The sequence below is a fragment of the Lissotriton vulgaris genome, chromosome 3_1 (assembly GCF_964263255.1).
Source record: "Lissotriton vulgaris chromosome 3_1, aLisVul1.2, whole genome shotgun sequence".
Taxonomy (NCBI): domain Eukaryota; kingdom Metazoa; phylum Chordata; class Amphibia; order Caudata; family Salamandridae; genus Lissotriton; species Lissotriton vulgaris.
The window spans coordinates 808,339,280-808,364,780 of NC_141689.1; positions in this window are offsets into that span (position 1 = coordinate 808,339,280).

Genomic DNA, 25,501 nt, shown 5'->3' on the forward strand with positions numbered 1-25,501 from the left:
CAGGTATTGTGGTAGACCGTGATAGATGGCGTTGGAAAAATCCAGACGGGAAAGTATCAGCGAGATAACAGTTTGGGTGAGTGCTGCCGGGGGAAGGAAATGGCGGATTTTGCGGATCCTCCGAAGCTGAAACATACAGGAGGAAACCACCGCTCCCACCTGAGCCCTGAGAGAAAGCTCGGTGTCAATGATGACACCTAGACTTTGTCATAGCAAACTTGAGGACATATTAACAAGTGCCATTTCGCCGCAATTTAAAAAAAAAGGCAAAAATGCGGATGAAAAGATATCGCCCTATTTACTAGGCACGCTAAGATGCATTAATGCATGTTAGCTGCCGGTTTGCTAACGGCTCGCCTCGTATCTCCAATGAGTTGCAATGTAAGCATTCCCAGTGGCAAGGTAGGTGTTCCTATGACAATATAAAACGGAAGAGGGAGGTATGACAACAGCGCTATATTCACAAGGCGGCCCTGGATTTGAGGCCCAATAGCAAAACTCTTGGTAATTGCAGTTTATGTCGGATCCTAACATCTTTTTGAAGTAGACTTAAGCAGGTTTAAAATGCGAGGTGGATTGATATGTTAAGTCCACATTCTTATATTAACAAGCTTTTCACTTGCAAACTTGAATTTTCGCTGTATTTCTTGCAATATTGGGGGCATATTTACAAGGATAGCCATAAAATTACCGTCGCTTTAGCTTTAGGAAAGTGCTGTTAAAGCGGCCATAATGTGCTTAATAATAGGCTTTTCAGAATTCGTGAGAATTCCAATAGAAGCCCCGGTTTACAACAGAATATTTTAACGCTGTACTTGTAAATATGCCCATTACAGAAAAATATCACCTACTACTAATTTTTATTCTTCCTCGGATCCCATCCCATGGGCGTTTATTCAACGTTGTGGACAGTGGGTGGAGGCCCAATGTCCCTACGTGCCAGTCAGTTCCCTGTGTCCTTCGGAAGCCACCATTACTTTTCCACACAGGGAGCTGCTAATACGCAGCTCCCCGTGGGGAAAAGCATTCTCCCTTTCATTTTAAAAGAGAGAGTAGGTTTTCGTGCTCTCTCTTTCAAAATGCAAACCAAGTTTGCTATGGTAGGGCGGGAGCCTCGACTCTCACCCTGCCATAGCAAACAGCAGTGTTAAAAAAATCTTCTGGTAAGACAACAAAGGATTTTGAAGTCCATTATAACCGTTTTAGCTGTAGTTTGCTGCCGCTAAAGCGGCGATAATATTAACGCCGTCCTTGTAAATATGCACCTAAATTTTGGAATGTCGACAATCCGTCTCCCATTTAAATAGGCACAAAGTATTTAGTGAAGTGCACACTGTGAATCGTGAAGCAAAAGTGTCTGATTGTGATCGATAAAGAATTGCCCATTGTTGAGTACAGAGTAGGCAAATTGTATATGGGGTTTTGTAACATCAGTAGCTTTTCCTCGAGCCCTCTCTTGAGGTTAATTCGAAGAGATGTGTACTTCTTTTGCTCCTAATGTGCATAGTGTTCTATCGTCTCAGTTTGGTTTCCCCTCTGTCATGTAGAGGATCCTGGGTAACTATAACGGCTTCTGTACAGCCAGTACCTTTCAACCTTACCCTCAAACTGCTTACTGCATGTTATCATAGTAACAGTTCATGAAAACTTAACTGAGCACACAGGTCACAAGTTCACCACACAATGTTGCTAATCCAAACAGCATTTCTTCTGGACTTTTTAACATTTTCCATAGGAACCGTTAATCGAAGCTACAAACTCTGGTAAAGAGTAAGCTTCAGTATTATACTTCTAGTTATAAACATCATTTTTACTTTTGATTTTTAAATCTTCCCTAAACATATGATTATCACACTAAATAATAGTGAAATGTTGTCAGAAAAAGAAGACGGATACACTCAGTTTTTAAAAAAAAATTAACTTTTGTTAAAACAAAAATAAATAAATAGAAATGTAACTTTAACATAACAGTATTATGAACAAAATGTGAGTTGGACTCCAATGGTAGGAGCCTAGGTAACCTGCAAAACAAAAATGAAAATAAGTCTTTAAAATTAGATCAATGTGATTGAATGAGGTGAGAGATTACATCTTTACGAAAGGCAAGACTCTTTTTTCTCACATGCATACTCAGAGTAGTGCACCCTACCCCTCCCACAGAATCACCCTCAACAGGAGTCTGTAGGGCAGCACTGCTTGTAGGCTTAGGCCTATCTTATGGTATAGATGGTATTTAAAATGAGACAGAGATGTGACTGAATGAGGTCAAACATCACAAATTAACATAAGACTTGGCAATATTGCTTATTCGCACGTGTGCAGTGTGCCTAATACATCCCACCCATTTCATAGGCCCGAGCCGTGTCTTTAGGGAAGTGCCAGCTGGGTCAGATCTACAATATGGTCCAGCAGGTCTTTAAAGTGATTCAGAGATGATTCAGAGATGAGACAGAATTAGATGAGAGATCATGTCATTATGCAGGACAATACTGTCTATTGGCAGCACGTTTAATTGGAGGCATTGTGGTTCTAGGCTGCTCTGCTTTCCTTTTGCAGACATGGTTTTTAGCAGTTTGGTACACAAGGGGGTGGTGATGGACGGAGCATTTGAACCAATCAAACACTCACACCCAGTCAACAGATCTGGGTTTAATCCATCACGGTTCTTTAGCCCACTGTGCCACCCCAGTTCAGACATGGCCAAATGCAAATCAGTCTGACCCTGTGCCTCATGAAACAGTCCAGCCCGAACTGCCAAGCGTTGCCTTCCCTGGACCGGAAACAAGTTTCCGAGGACCGGTTTCCGACTTTTCAGCTGTCTTCAGCCTGGCTTGCTTTAATACAGTGGCAAAGTGAGCAAGGGACTCACGTCTGAGCATACCCTGCCACACTTATGGCGAACAAAGTGGTACAAAAGGGGGTGGTGATGGACGGAGCATCTGAACCAATCAAACATTCACACCCAGGCAACAGATCTGGGTTTAATCAGCATCTGAACCAATCAAACAATCACACCCAGTCAACAGATCTGGTGCATCTGAACCAATCAAACACTCACACCCAGTCACCAGATCTGTTTTTAGCAGAGCTCACAACTTGAATTCTGCCTTTTTACCTCCTGTGTGTGTCCAAGCATGTGCTGGTTCATAGTGCACCCTCAGGTTTAGTGATTTGAAAGATAGTATAGAGTTAGTAATAGCAGAGTACATTCAACTGTACACGTATATTTCTGCGTTATGTCTTTGGACACTCAGGATACTGTATTACATCAACTTCCACTGCAAGGAGGTGTCTGTGCGCTCTTTTTCTCCCAGAGTACTATACCCATGCACTCCCACTGCATAGCAGTGACTTCTCATTACTGCGTGCCCAGGCTGTTGCACCCCATTGACTCCCAGTGTCCGGAGGTGAGGGCCCTTTCTTGCGTACCCAGACTGTTGCAACCTACCCACTCCCACTGCCCGGAGGTAATTGTACATTAAAACGCAGTCAAGTTGCTTCACACTATCCACTCTCTCCGCCCACAGGTGACTTCTCGTTGCTTGGGAAACAAGCTTCTTTGCTTACCTTGTGCCATTGGCGTGATTCAAAGACGGTCCACCACGTGTCAAAGCAGGCTTCTTATGCGTTATTACGATGGCCACGCATCATCGCAGAATCCTCAAATGTTGAGATTTGGAGGTGTAGGGGAACGCCAATTTGTGAAAGACAATGTGTTAGATAGGAAGATAAGATTGTGCGTCATTTGTTTATCAAAGGAGAGAGGAAGTGAGAGAGTGACTGAAAAGAATATTCGCAGCTCACCTTTCTGTCACCGGTGTGTCTTCCACCACGTGCCGGGACATAGTGCACCCTGAAGCTCTACATCTAAAAGATAGTAAAAGGAAGATGTTATGACTGGTAATTGCCACTATCTTAATGTGGAGTAGAATAACATCGCCCTTTCACACACCTTCCCTACCGCATTAAAAATACAACTATTTGTACAGTTCCAACTTGTTTAATGGGCTTCGATTTATGAAAAATTAATAGAGTAGTAATGTTTTCCATCCGGTTATAGAAAACAAGTGGTGCGCATTGATACACTTGGTTTCAATCATCACGAGCGACGAACTTTTGACCGACTATAAACATTTTCCTGCTATAGGAAAAAAAAAATACAAATGCAATAAATTCTTTATTGTATAGTTAATAAAAAACATTACAAAATATAAAAGACCACAAGTTTAAAAAGCAGGGAGTTGACACTGCTATATGAAAAATAAAATTTATAAAATGAAGATATCATTCGAACTTCAGGATAAACTTGTCAAGGGCCATGGCTCAGCCACATAGATAAGGATACGGTATATAGGACTGCGTAAGCCTAAATCGCTGCGTCGCCTTTTTGTATCCAGTCTACTGCACCCCATCTACTCCCTTCGCCGCGCACCCAGGCCTCACTGCTCACCTTTTCATGAACAGGTCATGTTCTACATTATGCAGTCTCGCTCTGTCACCAAGAAGTCTCACATTTGGTGCTGAGTCTTGAGATCGCTATGGGAAAGGACATACTTGTGCACCCATCATCATCGCAGGTTCCTCACCCGCTCAGTCCTTGGGGTACCACTAAGTCAGTGACCAAAGAGGCCACGCACGGGATGGTGGGCCCCCGGTTTGGTAGTTGGGGCCTACATGAGGCATCCGAACTACCAGGAAGGGCCATCACATCACTTACGATGGGAGCAACTCTAAAATGGCTTAGAGCACGTGCGCCTCGTCTTTTTTATTGGTAGGGTCACATGTGTTGTGACGCATGTGTTGGATGGGTGTGGTGTGGGTGTATACCAGCCATGAGGGAGTGTGTGTGTGCCGTACTGACAACTAGACCTGGAACTAAGAAATCACAACAATGGAAATCTGGGCCATGTAGCGTTGTTGTGCTTTCCTGGAAGCGTAAGCGGAGTGGCCTTGTCTGGCGTATGCCAGTGCTGCGCGAGGATGTGAACGATGACTCCGGAGGTATGGGCGTGGTTCCGTCGTGAGCTATATGAGAAATCAACTGATTCGGGTGTCTGTGTTGTAGTGCTGCCATCACCTGGGTCTTACAAGTAAATGTGTCATTATGTCTGTAAAGTCCAACAACATGGTCAACATGGAAGGTACGGGAAATCACTGATCCTACCTTCATCCATAGTTGCACACATAAAAGATGGTGGACATGACGCATGTCTGCGAATATAAATGTTTGTTGTACATTCAGTGGAGTGTTTAAGCTGTAGTATTACTGTGGTATGAAAGCTTCAGGTTGCAGTTTTCGGCACATGAAGGGCAGGTAACATATAAAAGTAAGTGGTCATTCGGGTATACTGTCGAACTTGGTGTTGGAAATCAGTGTTTGAGCGTTGGAGTCACGTCCACATCCTGGTATTGTACAGAAATTACGTAATCTATGCGTGCCTGAAAATGTACTGTAAATACGGTGCTCATGTAAATTGAAGACATAGTTTTGGGTGGATTTTGAGCTATATAAATATGCTAAAAAACAAAAACTCGAGCAATAGCACACACTTATGAATTTACTATACACTGTGCTTGCAGTATTGTAATGATCCAGTTTCTAAGTTTGTATTTGTAGAATGAGCGAGAGAAAGTTATATAACCGAGGTTTTTGTGACTGCCAAGGGTAAGATGGTTGCATACGCTGTTTACAGCACAATATAATGTGGTAGGACCCAGGATCAGAATTTCACAAACATAATGAATACACAGACACAGATAGATAGTTGAAGTGGGTACTGGCACATGCGCTCAACTCCATGTTATTATGTTGCTGTTGGTATCAAGTACAATAGTAATCATGATATCATACTGTGAGGAAGAGGAGCATGATGAACAGTACGTGATGGCCCCGACAGCGGAACACTTTCCCCCTTACCTCTCTCCATTACTCCTTCTGTATTCGCAGATGCTTTCAGAGGAGCACTTCTCCTTTAAGCCAATAGCACTTCCTGGTCACGTGGAAGGATCAGCTGACCTACTGAAGCTTAAAACGGAAGACGCCAAAGAAGCAGCGTTCTCGTGGGGACCGTCGGAGGTATTAGAGTCGGAGCAGGAGAAACAGATCATGGAGACTTTTGCAATTTCACCTTGTAGTGTCGAAGCTGAAATAGAAATATGAAATGATTCCACACATACAATTCTCTGTCAGCACAACTGTTAGCAAAATTTATTGGAGACCAACAAACAACAAATTACCGTGCAGCACGGAGACATCAGCAAAGCCACTTAATGTCCAAAGATGAGACATTGGTGACAGCTTTTATAGGCCAAAACCACTAGGATGCGGCATCATCACATACGTAGCACAAATTAAGCCCTAGTTGACCAATTAGCTAGGGTCTGAAACAGTTGTATACCATGTAAGGTCCGAACCATGCTTTTGCTGACAATGTGACCCAAGTGGGCAGATTCTGGGACTTTCCACTATAGTGTAAGATATAAATCTGGTGCTTTTCCAGTTAATATTTGCAACATAATAGAAAGGACCAGGCATATTGCAAAATGTGCTATGCTGAAATGTCTTGGTCTACGTGAGCATCTTCCCTGCCACGTATTATTCTTGATAAAAGCTAGAAAAGTACAAGCATTTGTGCATTGCTTTTTATGTCAACTTAGCAGGGCCTAAAAACTTACAGCATTTGGTATCATACAAGAAAGATGGCTTCTACAGGAGCAGCCTGGAATCTTCGACGCAACAAGAGGAGTCGGCAAAGGCAAGAAGAGTGTCCCCGGGACCGGAGACTACTGGGGGTGCAACAGACGGGCAGCCATAGCCTAGCTCGCAACACACGGAATCCCGCCACGGCCCTGGAGGGTCGTGGCTGTACAAGGTATGGGGTCGGTTTGGCCGGATCTGGGAGCATATTGCAGACAGTCTCAAGGGAGGGGGTGCCGGAGAATAGAGAGATCTAACCCGACCGGCGTTGTCAGCTGCCTTCTGACTTTGCTCATGTAAAAATACTGGTGACGGTTTTGGTGAATATTCCTTGCACTCCCCTGCTTCCTGTGTCAATAATAGATGGTAAATCACCTTCCTGACAATCCCTTTATTTCTTTTCCCTTTTTTCCTTTGGTGTACCCGGCCTTGTGGGAGAGAAAGAAGCTGATCATACCTGAGTCCATCTACCTGTGTAGGAAGGAATAACAGAAAGCCAGAAATCCAGGACTACATTTCTCAGAACTCTCCGTTTGAACAATCTGATTAAAATTAGTATAGTTAAAATGTATCTGCTGTCCTGGACTGCTTCTCAATCGCGCCATACATACACAGATATTTAATCATAAACGGTTTATGACTTCTGCTGTACAAACGTAGGAGCACTACATAAGAAATAATACACAGAAGATTCTATCGTAAAGGGTTCATGAGTTGTGGTGCACTGAGGTTGGGGCGGTTTGTGTGGAGCCTGCGATGATGTGCGGTCCAGGGAGACCACACTGGTAAGAATGTGTTTTGACTACTGAATTTTGCCTTAAAAAGGCCACGTGGTGATTATTTATGGTGTACTGAGTTAGTGTTAAGTCTGGTGTTTAGCGTGTGCTCACCCTGCGATGATGCATGGTCTGAACAGGCTGCACTCAAAGTATTGACTGTTGCATACTGGACTGCATGAACTTTGATGGCAAAAAAAAAACTAGCATAGATGGTTATATATTGCTCTTCAAACCAGGTCTACTGATTGCTGCCCATAACATATTAAACAACTGTACTTCACGCAGTGCATTCTAACTTTCCCAAATTGGGGACGTATGTCTGGTGGCGATGTTGAAGGTGATGCCCCAGAGGTACTTAGTATTGCAGGTGGTGAGGGTACATTTTGGCACTGTCTTCTACATTCTTTGTGAGCATAGTTCACAGGATGCAGGGATTGAAGGTGCTTGCGCATACTACCAGTGCCACAGGGGTACTTTTTGTCTCTGCCTTACTGAAATCGAGGCTGAATTCAATGCTGTCTGTAGTTTAGATCCAAAGCTGAATTCAAGTTGTAAACCCAACAGTCCGCAGTGTACATCGAAGCCACTAGTCAGTACAGATATAGAAGAATGCTTATTTTCACTTATTTTAACAAAATCTTAGTACATACAGTATAATTGTCTCTGCATTAGGTAAATAAAGGCTGAATTCCCTACTGTCTGTAGTGTAGATGCAAAGCTGAATTCAAGTTGTAAACCCTACTGTCCACAGTGTAGATCTTAGGCAATAGTCGACACAAACATTGAGGAATGTATTTTGTCGCATCCTTTAACAAAATCTGAGGACTTAGAGTACAATTGTATCTGCCTTAAATAAATCAAGGCTGACTTTCATGCTGTCCGTAGTGTAGATCCAAAGCTGAATTCAAGTTGTGAACCCTGCTGTCCACAGTGTACATCGAAGGGAGTAGTCAGCACAGTTATAGAAGAATGCTTTTTTGCACTTATTTTAACAAAATCTGAATACATACAGTATGTTATGTTATGGTATTAAAATTTGTAGAGCGCATGTATACCCGTAGGTGTCTTGGCGCTATGGACGGGCAAGGAAGTCTGCACTGTCGGCTAGTTTTGGAATAGCCAAGTTTTCAAGCCTTTCTGAAAGCCACTGAGAGAGGAGGAATTTCTGAGCTCAAGAGGGAGTGTGTTCCAGAGTTCTGAGGTAAAAAAGTGAAAACTACGCCCGCCCCATTGCACGGTGCGGGTTATTGGTACCTGAAGAAGTTTAGAGCCTGAAGACCAAAGATTCCTGGTCGGTTCGTACCAGGAGAACAGATTTTGGAAAAAGGTTGGTCCTTTGTTGTTAAGGGCCTTAAAGGCTATGGAAAGAGCCTTGAATTTAATCTGTTGCTCCACCGGAAGCCAGTGTAACTTGCGGATTTCAGCAGTGACTGAGTGAGTTCTGGGGATATTTAGAAGCAGTCTGGGGGCCGAATTCTGCACGCTTTGAAGTTTTTTAAGACATTGTTTTTGGACGTTGCCTAGTAATCCGTTGCAATAGTCCAATTTGGACTGGATCAAAGTTGTGACAACGGTTTTTCTGGCTTCTACTGGAATGTAGGGAAGAATTTTTCTAATCTTTTTTATGAGGAAGTGGCTTGATCCTAAGCTTACCCAAATTCATCACACAATAGCGTTTGTGTGATGAATTTGGGTAAGCTTAGGATCAAGCCACACCCCTAAGTTCTTAACTTTTTCCGCCGGTCTAGGGGGTTCACCCATCTCCCCTTGCCACCACAGGGTACCCCAGGCTGGTTGGACATTGCCGAATGTTAGGATCTCTGTTTTAGAGGAGTTCACCTTGAGGCAGTGGGTGTTCATCCAGCAATTGACCGTGCGCATACACGTTTGAAATTGTGCAGCGGGAGATGATTCTTTTTTATGTATTGTTATGGCAATCTGTGTATCGTCAGCATATGACGTGAGGCAGAACCCAAAGTTCTGAAATATTGGGGCCAGCTCAGAGATGTACACGTTAAAAAGTGATGGGCTCAGGGACGAGCCCTGAGGCACTCCACAAGGGAGGGTGTAAGTGTCCGAGCGGTAGGCATCCAGCTCAACCGTGAGTCTTCTGTCTTTAAGGAAAGAGGATAGCAGAGCCAGTGCTGTGCCCCAGATCCCTATTCTCTCGAGCCGCTCAAGCAAGAGAGAATGGTCAACCGTAGCAAATGCGGCTGACAGATCGAGGAGTATGAGCATGGCTGTGCCACCCCGATCCATCGCCATCCTGATCTCTTCTGTAGCTTTAATTAGTGCTGTCTCAGTGCTGTCTCTGCATTAAGTAAATCAGGGCTGAATTCCCTACTGTCTGTAGTGTAGATGAAAAGCTGAATTCAAGTTGTAAACCCTGCTGTCCACAGTGTAGATCTTAGGCAGTAGTTGACACAAACATCAAGGAATGCTTTTTGCCACATCCTTTAACAAAATCTGAGGACATAGAGTACAGTTGTCCCACCCTTAAATAAATGGAGACTGAAATCAATGCTGTCTGTAGTGTAGATGCAAAACTGATTTCAAGTTGTAAACCCTGCTGTCCGCAGTGTACATCGAAAGCAGTAGTCGGTACAGTTATAGAAGAATGCTTTTTTTCACTTATTTTAACAAAATCTGAATGCATACAGTATAATTGTCTCTGAATTAAGTAAATCATGGCTGAATTCCCTACTGTCTGTAGTGTGGATGCAAAGCTGAATTCAAGTTGTAAACCCTGCTGTCTGCAGTGTAGATCTTAGGCAGTAGTCGACACAAACATCAAGGAATCTTTTTTGTCTCATCCTTCAACAAAATCTGAGGACTTAGAGTACAATTGTCTCGGCCTTAAATAAATCAAGGCTGAATTTCATGCTGTCCGTAGTGTAGATCCTAAGCTGTATTCAAGTTGGGAACCCTGCTGTCCGCACTGTAGATCGAAAGCAGTAGTCAGCACAGATATCGACAAAGAATTTGTGTCACTTATTTTAACAAAATCTGAGAACATCGAGTACAATTGTCTCTTCCTTACATAAATCAAGGCTAACTTCAATGCTGTTCATAGTGTAAAACCAAAGCTGAGTTCAAGTTGTGAATCCTGCTGTCCGCAGTGTAGATCGAAGGCAGTAGTCGATACAGACATAAGTCTGTGATGCTGTGGCGCTGAGTTCTCAATGGGCCTGTATATATGAGGCATGTGGTCATGACGGCAGTCACGTGGCAGAGCGAGGACCTTCGCTGTGGCAGAGTCTATTCTCTTTACAGAAGTGAACCACGCCCAAGGCGTAGCTTAATTATTAATACTCTTACGCTGGAGTTGCGTACGTTGGACCAGTCCACTCCGCTTTACTCGATTTCATAGATGTTATAGTTAGAAATTAGCATTTAAAAAACCTTAGAAAATCACAGAAAAAAACATAGGTTTCAGGGGTGTTATAGTTAGCTGGATATTTCACTCGTAGAAAACCATAGAAATTCCTCAATTATAGTTTAACGCAGGACACTGTGTTAAAGGGACTGATATTTATCAGGCAGGATTACGCCACAAAAAGTGGCTTAGTCCTGCCTGATAAATATCACTCAGTCTTCTGCGCTACCGGAACATCACAAAAAGTGACGTTCCGGAGGCGCAAGGGGCTCGTAAATAAGGCCCCATAGGTTTCACACACGTTACAGTTAGGAATTAGCATTTCAAAAACCTTTGAAATTCAATGAAAAAACCATAGGTTTCACACCAGTTATAGTTAGCTGGACATTTTACTCATACAAAAACATTGAAATTCCCCCGTTATAGTTAGTTGTACTCAATATAACTCGCGCGCCTGTAATCCACTGCTGACGATGTCACATATTACATCATACATGACATGGTCCTTGACATCACTGATGACATCATTGATGACATCTCAAATGACATCACTGATGACATCACTGATGACATCCAGTAAATGTAGTTTGATTTGATATTTAAATATGCATTATAAAACACTACTTTGCATTGAAGAATAAGTGGATATATAAATATAAATGTGTGGATGGTGGATTTAGTAACAGTGTCATTGATTCTTTCCTTGACTAATTTGTAGAATCTCACTATATGTAATGTGTAGTTACTAAACTGTGTGAAAGTCTTTATTGCTTTGTCTTAATTGCTATGTTAAAGACTATATTTGTTATTGGTTTCTTAACTGAGTATTTGTATGGGTAAATGAATGTCTATGTGGTTTGGTGGGGGGGGGTGTGATTGCCAAAAAATGTGTGAATAGTTCATTCATTAGGTATATGAGGTTAAGACTACATGTTATAACAGTTGTTTCAGTGAGTGTATATGTTTATGGGTGTGGTGGTGATGAAATATTTCTCTCAATGATACATCTCCATTAAACTTGAAAAAAAGCCAGTGTATGTGACAGTTATATCTAATTAAGTGTGCCTAAGACTTAGTGATTGTATGAGTCACTATATGGATAACTGTAATAGTGATTTTATAACACACTAAGTGTGAGTTACTATCTATATAAATAGATGAAGTGATGTTTGTACAAGTGTGTAGGTGAGTAAATGTAAGTATAATCAATTGTTTGCATAAGTCAGAAGGATGTCTTTATAAGTGAATACAATGTGTGCTGGTGTGTAATGTTGAAATAGGCGTATAAGTATATTTGATAGTGTTCTGTTGATTATTCACTGCATATAACACTGAATCTATAGGTAAGTGATTAGATGTGTGTATCATTCTATGAATAACTGAATGGGTGTTTAGAAATTTCTATTGGTGTGTCAATGATTTCTAATATGGCACTTTCTATTTTACAGTGAGTGATGAAAGATTATACTAGTGTGTGATGAGGTGTATTTGATTGTCACATGGATGATGTCATCAGTGATGTAATCAGTGATGTCATTTGAGATGTCATCAGTAAAGGCACTGACCATGTCATGAATGATGTAATATCTGAGGTCATCAGCAGTGGATTGTGGGTGCGCGAGTTATAGTGAGTACAATTAACCATAATGGGGGAATATCAATGGTTTTGTATGAGTAAAATATCCAGCTAACTATAACTGGTGTGAAACCTATGTTTTTTTTCAGTCAATATATATATATATATATATATATATATATATATATATATATATATATTCACTGAAAAAACCATAGGTTTCACACCAGTTATAGTTAGGAATTAGCATTTAAAAAACCTATTAAATTCACTGAAAAAACCATAGGTTTCACACCAGTTATAGTTAGCTGGAAATTTTACTGATATAAAACCATTGAAATTCCCACGTTATAGTTATACTATAACTTGCGCGTGAAATGCACTGCTGATGACATCACATATTACATCACTCATGACATGGTGAGTGACATCACTCATGACATCACTGATGACACCATCCAGTGAATGTGTGTCTTTCTGAAAAATAAATATATTTTATATATGTATATGTAAAAGTTGATGGAAGAATAAATGTTTAAATAAGTGTCTAAATGGATGGTTTTGAAAAATTGATTGGTTAACTGGCTTAATAAGACATCATCAGCAGTGCATTTCACGCGCAAGTTATAGTGAGTCCATCTAACTATAACGTGGGAATTTCAATGGTTTTATATCAGTAAAATTTCCAGCTAACTATAACTGGTGTGAAACCTATGGTTTTTTCAGTGAATTTAATAGGTTTTTTAAATGCTAATTCCTAACTATAACTGGTGTGAAACCTATGGTTTTTTCAGTGAATTTCATAGGTTTTTTAAATGCTAATTCCTAACTATAACTGGTGTGAAACCTATGGTTTTTTCAGTGAATTTCATAGGTTTTTTAAATGCTAATTCCTTTGTATATCGAGTTTCTAACCTTTTTTTTTTTTTACAATTTGCTGTTTTTTTTTAAGTATTCATTTTTTTTATATAATTTTTTTCTTTTGCGCTCTGGGTGCGCGCTCCGGGAAGCTTTCAGCTAAGCTCTCCTGTAAGCTTCTCCGAGAGCTCATCTGAAAGCGCACCCAGAGCGCAACTGTCGTTCATGAAAAAAAAATATGAATGAAAAGTTAATAATAATGCAAAACATTTCGTACCATACAATTAAAATTTGTTTTTTTTAATATGGAAAATGATTATGCATTTCTATAAAAGATTGATGACGTCACTTCGGCGCGCAACGTAAGTGCCCTCGGAAGCGCCTACGTGCGCGGCGCCTAAACGCACGCAAAAGCGCCTACGATCGCGCCACGTTTGCGCCCCGGAAGCGCCTACGATCGCGCTGCGTAAACGCACCGGAAGTGCTCCGGAGCGCGCAGCGTAAACGCGTCGGGTCATGTGACCCTAAAATAACACTTTTCATTGGTTGCTAACAGTTTTTTTTTACAATGAATGAAATCCCCACCCATTTCCTTCACTTCTTCTTTCACTTTTGTGACTGAAAGACCTGCCTTTTTTGCTGCTCCATATTCCTGGATTCATCATGGCTGCCAGACCATCCAGCAGTGAAGATGACTCCAATGATTTCATTGATGAAGAGCCTCCTCAGCCGAAGGTCAAAGAACATTTCATCTGGAAATTTTTTAAGTTTCCAGCAGACCAGAAGAAGGTGAATGCACCAAAAGTAGAGTGCAGGATCTGCAAACAGGTCCTGTCACGGGGTAACCCCCCAAAAAAATACTCTTTTGGCAACTTCACCATGATTCGCCATGTGGAGAGGAGGCACCCCCAGAATTTTGCCCGGGAAAGTGTCAGGGCTCTGGCACAAGAGGTTCCCAGAGATGGGGCCTCTACATCAACAGGAGGAGCAACTTCTTCTGGAAGAGAACAATCACAGGGGCAGGTAGCAAACATTCAACCTGCATTTAACCATGGGGTCGTCAGATGCAGATACTGCAATCAACTCCTCACCTATGGGGAGCAAAGTGTCCTGCTCATGGTTCGGGCATTGGAGAACCATCACTGCCCTTCCCACCCCTAATTTTTTTCTTTTCTTTTTGCTCCTGTTGAGCAGTTTCTATTCCCTGTTTTTGTTCCTGTTCAGTTAAAAGAAGAAAACCAAAAGTTCTTTTCAGAACTACCTCCAATTCTCATCAAAGAGCTATAATCTTAAAAAATGAAGAGTAAGTGAAATATAGTGCATTGATAATTGAAAGGAGAATGAGTAAGAAAGAACAGAAAGGTATGAGAGGTGAAAGGAAGTGAAGTAGGAGGAATGAAAGAAGGTGAGTGTTAGAAAAGAAAGTTATGACACAGTGAATAAACTGGAGGCCTCATTTCTGAAAAGTGACGCATCGCTACGTGAAAACAGCGATGCGTCACTTTTCTGGACGCACTCCTTATGACATTCCAGATATGTCATATTTAATATATGACTAATCAATTCGCAAGGAGTTACAGATATGTCAGTATTTCTGACATATCTGTAAACACAAAAGTAACGCATTGCAGGAGTGCGTCACAAAAGTGACGCAACTCCAGTAATGTGTCCTTTCACATGGAAAAAGCACCATGTGAAAGGTTTGCTGTGAAGCAGGCGCAAGATTTTGGCGCAACTGCATCCTAAAAGTGACGCACTGCGTCATTATTACCAAGCTTTTTGCAAGGAACACCCCCTCTGCATGCATTATACCTGACACTATTTTTTAAAAAGTGACGCATCTAGGTACATGGGTCACTTTTTAAAACTCTGCGCCATATTGTATCTGCATCAGGTATAATGTATGCAGAGGGGGCAATCCCTCGCAAAAAGCTTGGTAATAACGACGTACTGAAATCTATGAGATTTCTCTGCGTCACTTTTAGGATGCTGTTGCGTCAAAATCTTGCGCCGGCCTCGCATCACTTTTATGTTTACAGATATGTCAGAAATACTGACGTATCTGTAACTCCTTGCAACATGATTCGTCATACATTAAATATGACACATCTGGAATGTCATAAGGACTGTGGACAGAAAAGTGACGCATCACACCAGCAGTGTAATAAAATGTGCCTCGTTGCACTATATTTAAAGGATGCAACAGCATCCTAAAAGTGACGCAGTGAAATCTCGAACATTTCACTGCGTCGCTATTACAAAGCTTTTAGTGGGGGAACACCCCCTCTGCATGCATTATACCTCACGCAGATATAATGTGGCGCTTGATTTTAAAAAGTGACCCATCTACCTAGATACCTCACTTTTTAAATATAACGCAACGAAGCACATTTTTTTACACTACTGGTGCGATGCGTCACTTTTCTGTGCGCACTCCTTATGACATTCCAAGTAACGCATTGCTGGAGTGCGTCACAAAAGTGACGCAACTCCAGTAATGTGTCCTTTCAAATGTGGAAAGCAGCATGTGAAAGGTCTTGCCTCAGTCTAACACCTGCTGTAAAGCAGGCACAAGATTTTGACGCAACAGCATCCTAAAACTGACGCAGTGAAATCTCAAAGATTTCACTGCGTCGCTATTACAAAGCTTTTTGCGGGAGAACACCCCCTCTGCATGCATTATACCTGGCGCTATTTTTAAAAAGTGACGCATCTAGGTACATGGGTCACTTTTTAAAACTCTGCGCCACATTATATCTGTGTCAGGTATAATGTATGCAAAGGGGGCATTCCCCCGCAAAAAGCTTGGTAATAACGACGTACTGAAATCTATAAGATTTCTCTGCGTCACTTTTAGGATGCTGTTGCGTCAAAATCTTGCACCTGCCTCGCATCACTTTTATGTTTACAGATATGTCAGAAATACTGACGTATCTGTAACTCCTTGCAACATGATTCGTCATACATTAAATATGACACATCTGGAATGTCATAAGGAGTGCGCACAGAAAAGTGACGCATAACACCAGCAGTGTAATAAAATGTACCTCGTTGCACTATATTTAAAAAGTGACGCATCTAGATAGATGCGTCACTTTTTAAATATTGCATAACAATGCGCATTTTTTTACACCGCTGGTGCGTCACAAAAATTGACGCACAAGAAGCGCAAAACTAACAGCGCAAGGCCTTCATAAATATGGTCCTGGATTTTCCCCGTGCTTCGCCGGTGCGCGTACCATGCGCTTCCCCCGCGCAAAACGAAAAAATTTTTTTAATGCCCTGCAGGACCCTATTTTAGTCCCTACATCAAACCTAGGGGGTCAGAGGGGGTCTACTCTTCCCCCTTATGGTCATTTGCCCCTTTTTTTTTCAAACCCCTTGTGTCTCGATTTTACCGAGACACAAGATGGCGGCCGCTCCGGACTGTTTAGAATGTTTACAGACAACTGAGAGCCAATCAGCTTCCTGCGCGCAAGTCGCGTGTCGCGCCTGGAGCGCACTCCGGTGCGCGCACGGGAGAGCGCCTATAGATATATATATTTTTTTGAACCTAAATTACTCAAAATCCACTGGAGCACATATCTTGAGACATAGCAAAGGCACATCGGGCTACCAGTCCCTACAATTTTGCCAAGTTTCGTGGAAATCCATTCAGCCGTTCGGGCTAAAAGTGAAATCGACCGCCCTATGGAAATTAACATGGGGTAAACGCGTTTTGGGACCCCCCTTTTATCTCGGCCCCCGCTTAACGTATCCCCCCCAAACTTTCAGGGAAGGACCGGAACCCCGCGAGGCCATTTTCAGGAAATTTTCAGGCAGATTCGTCAACCGGCGCCAAAGTTATTCCAAATAGAATTTTGAGATTTAACATTGAAAAAAATCCTAACTATAACTACCTACTGGCGACCGCCAGTAGGTAATATATATATATATATATATATATATATATATATATATATATATATATATATATATATATATATATATATATACACATATATATATATATATATATATATACCAATCTGTATTAAAGATTGAGTGGATATTTAGTAGCTGTCTGACTCTCTGTTTAAGTGAGTAATTAAAAGTGTCTCACTTAATACATGGATAGTAACTAAACTATGTGAATGTGTGCATCACTGTCTCTGTTGTTGCATAACATGCTGCATCAGTTGGTCACTAATGACATGAGTGTATATATTAGTTGTTGATTAGTTGGGTGAGTATTTGTATGGGACACTGAGTTTGTGTGTGGGTGGATGGGGTGTGTGTAACTCTATGAAGAGATGTGTGAATGGTTGATTGACTATGTGTATAGGTTTAAGAGTGCATGTGAAAAAAGTTGTTTATTTGTGCGTTGGTGAGCGAATATATGTTTTAGTTGTATATCTTCAACAAAGTAGAAAAAATAAAAGGCATTGCATGTGAGAGTTGGTGTATATAATTAAGTATATGTAAGAGTCAGTGGGCCTTATTTATGAAGGACTTGCGCCGCCGGTGCGCCACTTTTAACATGGGAAAAAATAACGCACCAGTGGCGCAAGGCTTTCATAAATGAGGCCCAGTGTTTGTGAGAGTAACTATATGAATGAGTGTATAATTGTAATTGTGATTTTTTAACATATTAAGTATGAGTTACTATGTGTTTGAATAAATGAGGTGTTGTGTGTGTATAATTGTGTAAGTGAGTAAATGTAAGTGTGATTAATTTTTTTCATGAGTGAGTAGGATGACTGCATAACCGACTAAGATGACTGCTGATGTGTCAATGTCTATATATGTGTATAGGTGTATTTGATAGTGTTCTATTAATTAGTGACTGCATGTATAAGTGATTCTGTTGTTGAATGGGTAGCTGTGTGTAGACTTAGGAATCAGTGAGTGGGTATGTAGTAACTGGTATTGGTGTGCCAATGGTATCAAATATGGTACAGTGAGTGATGAAAGGTTATACTAATGTATGATGAGGTGTATCATATTGTCACGTGGATGATGTCATCAGTGATGTCATCAGTGATGTCACTGACCATGTCATGAATGATGTAATATGTGACATCATCTGCATTGCATTGCGGGTGCTCGAGTTATAATTAGCAGAACTAACTATAAAGGAGGAATATCTATAGTTTTGTAAGAGTGAAATGTCCAGCTAACTATAACACCCCTGAAACCTATGTTTTTTTTCTGTGAATATATATATATATATATATATATATATATATATATATATATATATATATATATATATATATATATATATATATATATATATATATATATATATATATATACGAACGTGAGACCAGGAAGTGGTGGGAGGCAACATCACTCCAACATTATATAGATGTAAACAGAGTGCCTCGAGGGCTAAGAATCTATACTATACCAGCCTATGAGAGCCCAAATCCGAAACTTTTGGATGAGTGGGCAGAATACACTGCAGCGTCTTCCAAGGGCTTGTTGGTCATCTTAGTTAAATTTGCTTGGATTGACAGACAAGAACCTCTGGAAAATATCAGTGAATTTGAAACAAAAATTGCCGAGGAGGGAGACAAGGATGAACATGATGAGTTGAGAGCATCAATGAAGAAAAGATTGGAGATTTATGAGGGCAAAATCAAACAGCGCAAACAACAAAAATTCAAAAGGGACGCACAAGATTACGAACAAGGTAGAATTCTAACATTTGCTCGTAAATACGACGCCCCCAGGAGAGATCTGAGAAAAACTCGTTTGCAGCAACTGCAGCTCCAGTAACCTCAGAATCAAAGGTCTCAAGGACTGAACATTCAGACAATGAAACAAGAGGAGCGTCAGGATTAAGTGCACCGACTACTCCCCATTTTCACGAGGAATTCGATTTAGTCGGACAATCGTGGCTGAGAGGAGGGAAGGGAAGACCGCCCGAACCAGCAACAGGCGCACAAGGAGAGGTGGGGGGCACCCGTCCAAAAAGAGGCGCAAGCAACTTCAGCAAGAAGAAGAAGAAAACCACCCAGAATCAATGATGCCAGTGACATCAGAGAATGAAACTGAGAATTTAACTATCATCAACTTGACTCCTAAAGTCCTGACACCCTCAGAAATATCAGTTCTACAGCTGGGACTAACATTTTGCCCCACAAGCAACTTTGAGTTTGTGCAGACACGAATTGATGTCTTTAAACTGGTGCGGGAAATAAAACTACATGCATTTTTCAAGTTAAAGAACGCTAATAAATCCGAAATCCCACAAATATCAAATCAGAACACTATGCATGAAAATGAGTTGGAGCTTTTTGCAATCATGGAAGATCTTAATGTGGAAGGCATAACGGCCAGCCAAGAAGAACAGGACAATCAGGAAATGACTCTCAATACCTGTCAGAAACAACAAACAAGTCCATTTAAACCAGTCTCCAAATTTGTTTCACCTACCACTATAGACAGGATTGATGTCTTTCACGAAAGGGTCATACTTTTTTTTTGGGGGGGGAATTTATTTATTGAAAGTTTTCTCACATATTTACAGTACATACAGTGCATACTTGAAAAGCGTGTACATATTAGTAAGTCTGGTTACATATAACTGATGTACATCTATGCCATGCAAAAGTATTTGTGTACAGTGGAAGTGCTAGTATAACAAAACTAAAAAACAACAACATTACAGGTATCAGTCGGTACTCATAGTCCATACATTTCTTACAGATGAGAAATAAGCATGGGCTGAAAATTCATTCCGCTAGCGGAATTTGCGGATTTTCCATGATTTCGCAGTCCGCGAATCTCGCGAAATCGGGGTAAAATCCGAGAATCAGCGGGGACGAATTTTTAGCCAAGCACTTACAGGGTTACAGCAGCACGTGCAAAAGTTGAAGCAAATTTTTGTAACCTTTTACAAAAGGGTTACAAAGAAATTAACTTCAACTTGGGCACCTGCTGCTGTAAGCCTGTAAGTACTTCCTGGCGCCTCGCCTCGTTGCCTACTTGCAACTATTCTCTGACCCTTGAAGCAGGGTCAGAGAATAGTTACAAGTAGGTAATAAGGCGCCTGTCATGAAAATTAAACCTCAACAGGAAGCACTGACAGATATAAAAGCAAGCATTTGCAATGCAATAGGTCTCGCATTAAGAAAGTTTGAGCTGTTGGTCTTGTAAATGACAATTTTTTTTATTAATGTGTTGGTTTTGAAAATAGCTAAATTAATAGCTTTGTCATTTACAATGCCAATAGTTATAACTTTCGCAAATGTGACACCTATAGCATTTGTAATGCAACATGTTTTGTATTTACGTGACTTAGATGTATTGATTTGACAAATTACAATGGCTTTTAATTTTTTTAAATAATTAATACTTAAATAAAAGTGATTTTAATTTATAATGGCAATAGCTTAAACTTTTGTAAATAACTTTTGTGAAGATTATGTTCAGTGTCTTTTATTGTGACAAAAATCCAAGAACAGAAGTGAAATATTAACATCTTTTTGTGTAATAAAGCTTGAAACATTGAGAGAACATATTTGAACCAGTTGTTGTTGAATGGTTGCGCAGATTGATGCTGGGATGGCGCTAAGTGGTGCTGTGGTGGTGCTGAGTGGTGCTGTGGTAATGCTGAGTGGTGCTGTGGTGGTGCTGAGTGATACTGGGATGGTGCTGAGTGATGCTGTGGTGGTGCTGAGTGATAATGTGGTGGTGCTGAGTGATGCTGTGGTGGTGGTGCTGAGTGATGCTGTGGTGGCACTGAGTGGTGCTGTGGTGGTGCTGAGTGATAATGTGGTGGTGCTGAGTGATGCTGTGGTGGTGCTGAGTGATAATGTGGTGGTGCTGAGTGATAATGTGGTGGTGCTGAGGGATGCTGGGGTAGCGCTGAGTGATGATGTGGTGATGCAGAGGGCAGAAAGGCACAAAAAGCAGTCTAACAAAGGGCAGAAGGGCAGGAAAACAAGGGAAAACGAGTCTAACAGAGGGCAGAAGGGCACAAAAAAACAATCTAACAGGGGACAGGAGGGCAGAAAAACAAGGCAAAAACAAGTGTAACAGAGGGCAGAAGGGCACAAAAAACGAGTCTAACAGGGGGCAGAAAGGCACAAAAACGAGGGAATAACAGAGGGCAGATGGGCACAAAAAACGAGTCTAACAGAGGGCAGAAGGGCACAAAAACAAGGGAAAATGAGTCTAACAGAGGGCTGAAGGGCACAAAAAACGAGTCTAACAGGGGGCAGAAGGGCAGAAAATCAAGGGAAAAACGAGTCTAACAGAGGGCAGAAGGGCAGAAAAACAAGGGAAAAACGAGTCTAACAGAGGGCAGAAGGGCACAAAAAACGAGTCTAACAGGGGGCAGAATGAATCCCGCCCTGCGTGTTTGTACACGAAGATGCCACCTTTTTGTGCAATACCTCTACTCAACTAGAGTACTTTCTACTGTCTAATCAGTAAGTGCTCCCTCGTTGGCTAAATGTATAGGGGCAGATTACCAATCCCTGGCGCATCCCCAGGGATGCGCCAGTTATTGTGCGCCGCAGCTCCACCACCCATGGTGCGCCGCATTTACAATGCGGCGCACCATGTGGCAAAAACGGCACAGATGCGTCACGCATCTGTGCTGTAAAAGCAGCGCATTTCTGGAGCTGCATCACAAAGCGTGACGCAGCTCCAGCAATGCTCTGGGGGGCCCTATCTCCCCAATGCTGCGTCAAGCCTTGCGCCTGCTTCAAGCAGGCGCAGGGTTTTGACGCAGCATTGGCCTAAAAGTGACTGAGTGAAATCTTGTAGATTTCACTCAGCCGCTTTTAGGAGGCGTTCCTGCGCAGGAACGCCCTCCCCTGTGCCGGAACGCCTCCTGATGGGGCAGGGCTTTACAACGTGACGCATCTCTCAGATGCGTCACGTTGTTAATACCCAGCACCATGGCACATCTTTTGTGCTGCCGCTGCATCACAAAAGTGACGCAACTGCGGCGCAAAAGAGGCGCAAGCGGCTTGTAAATCTGCCCCATAGTGCTTTTACTACACTGTAGCTGCGTAAAGGGCTAGAAGATGAGTCTCCAGTGACCATGTGTGCCTGTGCCTGTGTTGGTCACTGGAGACACATCTTCTGGCCCTTTACGTAGCGACAGTGTAGTAAAAGCACTCTACATTTACCCAATGGATTAGCCAGTAGAAAGTAGTCTTGGGTAAATCGCAAAAAAATCCGCGATTTCGCTGGAAAATTCGCGAATTCGCAGATTTTTTTTGCTATTTCACGGGAAAATCCGCGAATTCACAGAACGCGAATACTTAAATTTCGCCCTTGCTTAATAAGAAAGAGAACACATGATTAACACAGCTATCTGAATGTCGAAGGGGGAACTAAGTAAGTTTCACATGTCTATCTTATATCAATTTTGACATATAATAAATCAGGTTCGATTAGGTAAGGCTGTCTGTGGAAGTTGTTATTTAGACCAATGTGTCAATATTTAGTGTATACTCGTCTGCATTCTCCTGCGTTAAGGCCACCCCCGTTTCTTGCTCAGAGTCCCTTGCGTCTGACTGACTACCTCGTCTATGAGCCTCGCGTGCATCTTCTGTCATTGGAGGTGAAACTGCTCTGGCTCGAGTCCATTCCAGGAATGGTTCCCATATGTCCCGAGGTCTAGATGCTGTTGGCATTAACTCCCAGTACGTCCCGAGTTGTGTGTGCCCATATGTGACATCTGATAACCAAGCCTCAAACATGGGCAGAATCTTACGGCCCCATCTAAGTGCTACCTGGCGCATGGCATATAATAATAGGAGGGCGTGAAGTTTTCGTCTAGCCGGTTCAGTGTCTGACACCAAGCCCAGCAGGCCAAGGTGGGGTGTGGGGTTGTCTGATCTTCCGACTATGTGATTGATTGCATCAAACACTGCGTTCCAATATTTTTGTAAGTGGGGGCAATTCCAGGCCACGTGTAGGAAATTAGCCTTGTCCATGCCACACTTCCAGCATCTGTCATCCTCTCTAATCCCCATGCGATATAGGCTAATTGGGGTGCGATAGTATCTGTGTAGAAATTTGAAATGCACCAGTCGCAATTTGTAATTTGGTGAGAGATGTAGGAGCTGTTTGCAACAGTGTGTGTCTTGTAATGGCGGGACTAGCTCTGTGTTCCAAAGTTGCAAAGAATTTGGCATTATTATCGGGGCCTGGTCTTGCATGGTAGTGTATATGTGAGTGACTAACTTTTTTGAGGAGGCTCGAGCCAGCACATCCTGGAGTGCGTGCAGTGTGGGAGGCTCTCTTGGGAAGTCTTCACAGAATGCCCTGCATGCGGATTTCAATTTATGATAGGTAAAGGCGTCTCGAAAGGCTACCGGCTCGCCGTCACCCTCCGTTCTTGGCATTCGGAACACCCTCTCTGGGTATATGTCTGCAAATGTGCGTAGTGTTGTGCCCGCATAGGAAATCTCTCCTCCGCTTTCCGCTAGGCAAGGGATCATTGGGTTTTGTTTCAACGGGATAGCTGGTGCATAAAGCAGTGGGAGGTGAGCACGTTTTTACAACTCGCGCTATGCCCAGGGTAAGGTGTTAGCCGAGTCCACATCTATGGTGGGTCTCGGGGCTTTGTGGAAAAGTGCCACGTTTTGAGACACTGGGGCCACCGAGTCAAGTTCTACTGCTAGATGTGGCTGGTATGGTGTCGGGTGCACTCAGAAATGCTAAAATTGAGCCTGTGCACTTAGGGCGTATAAGTGCATGTCCGGGGCTCCCATACCCCCCTGACTAAGTGGCAATGTCAACAATGCCCAAGAGATTCTAGCTTGTGAGCCCGCCCACACCAAGGTCAAGAGGTGAGACCTCAGGGTGGTGGAAAATTGTTTTGTGAGTGGGATTGGGATATTCGTGAATAAATATAAAAATTTGGGTAATATCACCATTTACGCTATCGCCAACTTTCCTGCAATAGAAATTGGCAGTTTCGACCAGATGGCTACTTTCCCCTCCAGCCAATTCACAGCCCTTCCATAGTTTAAGGACCAGATGGTCTGAAGGCTGCAGCTAATTTACACGCCAAGGTACTTGACCTCCTCTGCCTCCCAACGCAGTGGGAATTCTGATTTCGTCTCTGTTGTGTTATCCGTCAGGGGGAAGATTACTGATTTGGACCAGTTTATAGTAATACCAGTCAAGCCACCAAATTTTACAAATTCCCGCAGTAGGGGATCCAAGTTCACCGCTGGGTTTAAGACATATATTGTGACGTTGTCTGCATATAATGAGATCAAAAGGCTGCGTGAACTAAAGCCAATTCCACATGCTGTGTGGTGCTGCCGTATTCTAGCCACTAGGGGCTCCATAGCAGTGGCGAACAGGAGAGGGGATAGGGGACACCCTTGTCTCCTTCCTCTGGTTATGTCAAATGGGTCAGAAATCATGCCATTTACTTTCACTCGGGCTGTTGGTTTGGTATAGAGGAGTTTCACTAGGTTAATGAATAGCGGGCTGAAACCCATTTTTCCTAGTATACAAAATAAATAGCTCCATTCGAGGGAGTCAAATGCCTTTGTTGCATCTAAGAAGACCGCAGCAGCATGTACCGTTTGGTGCAGTTAATGTAAGACAGAGAAGATGGTCCTCAAATTGTGTGATGTGGAGCGTCCAGGTATGAATCCTTACTGGTCTGGGAGGGCCACCATAGGGAGCAGGGGTTGCATGCGGTCTGCTATAATTTTCGAGTACATTTTTACGTCCACCTTTATTAACGAAAGGGGTCTGTACGAATCTAACAGTTTACCGTCTTTATCTGGTTTCAATGATGTGACAATGAGTGCTTCCCTCATTGATGCTGGTAGGATTCCCATTTCTAATGACTCGACAAGCACAGCGTGTAATTTTGGCGCGAGCTCTTCCACGTACATTTTATAGAATGCGGTTGTAAGGCCATCTGGGCCCGGGACTTTGTTTAAAGGTAACCCTTTAATCGTTTTCGCAATGTCCTCAACCGTTACCGGGAGGTCCATGTATTTTCTGTGCACATCATTGAACCAGACCATCGCAATGGACTGTAGGTATTCTTCAAGGTGTCCTGGAGTGTCAGTGTGTCGAGATGTATATAGATCAGCATAGAAATTTCTAAATTCCTGCAAGATCTCGTGTTGGCCTATAACGGTATTGCCCATAGGGCTTTCTATTGTATGTATGTGTGTGTGTGGTGTGATCGTGCTTAGGAGTCTCGCCAGGGTTAGGCCCGGCCTATCACCCTC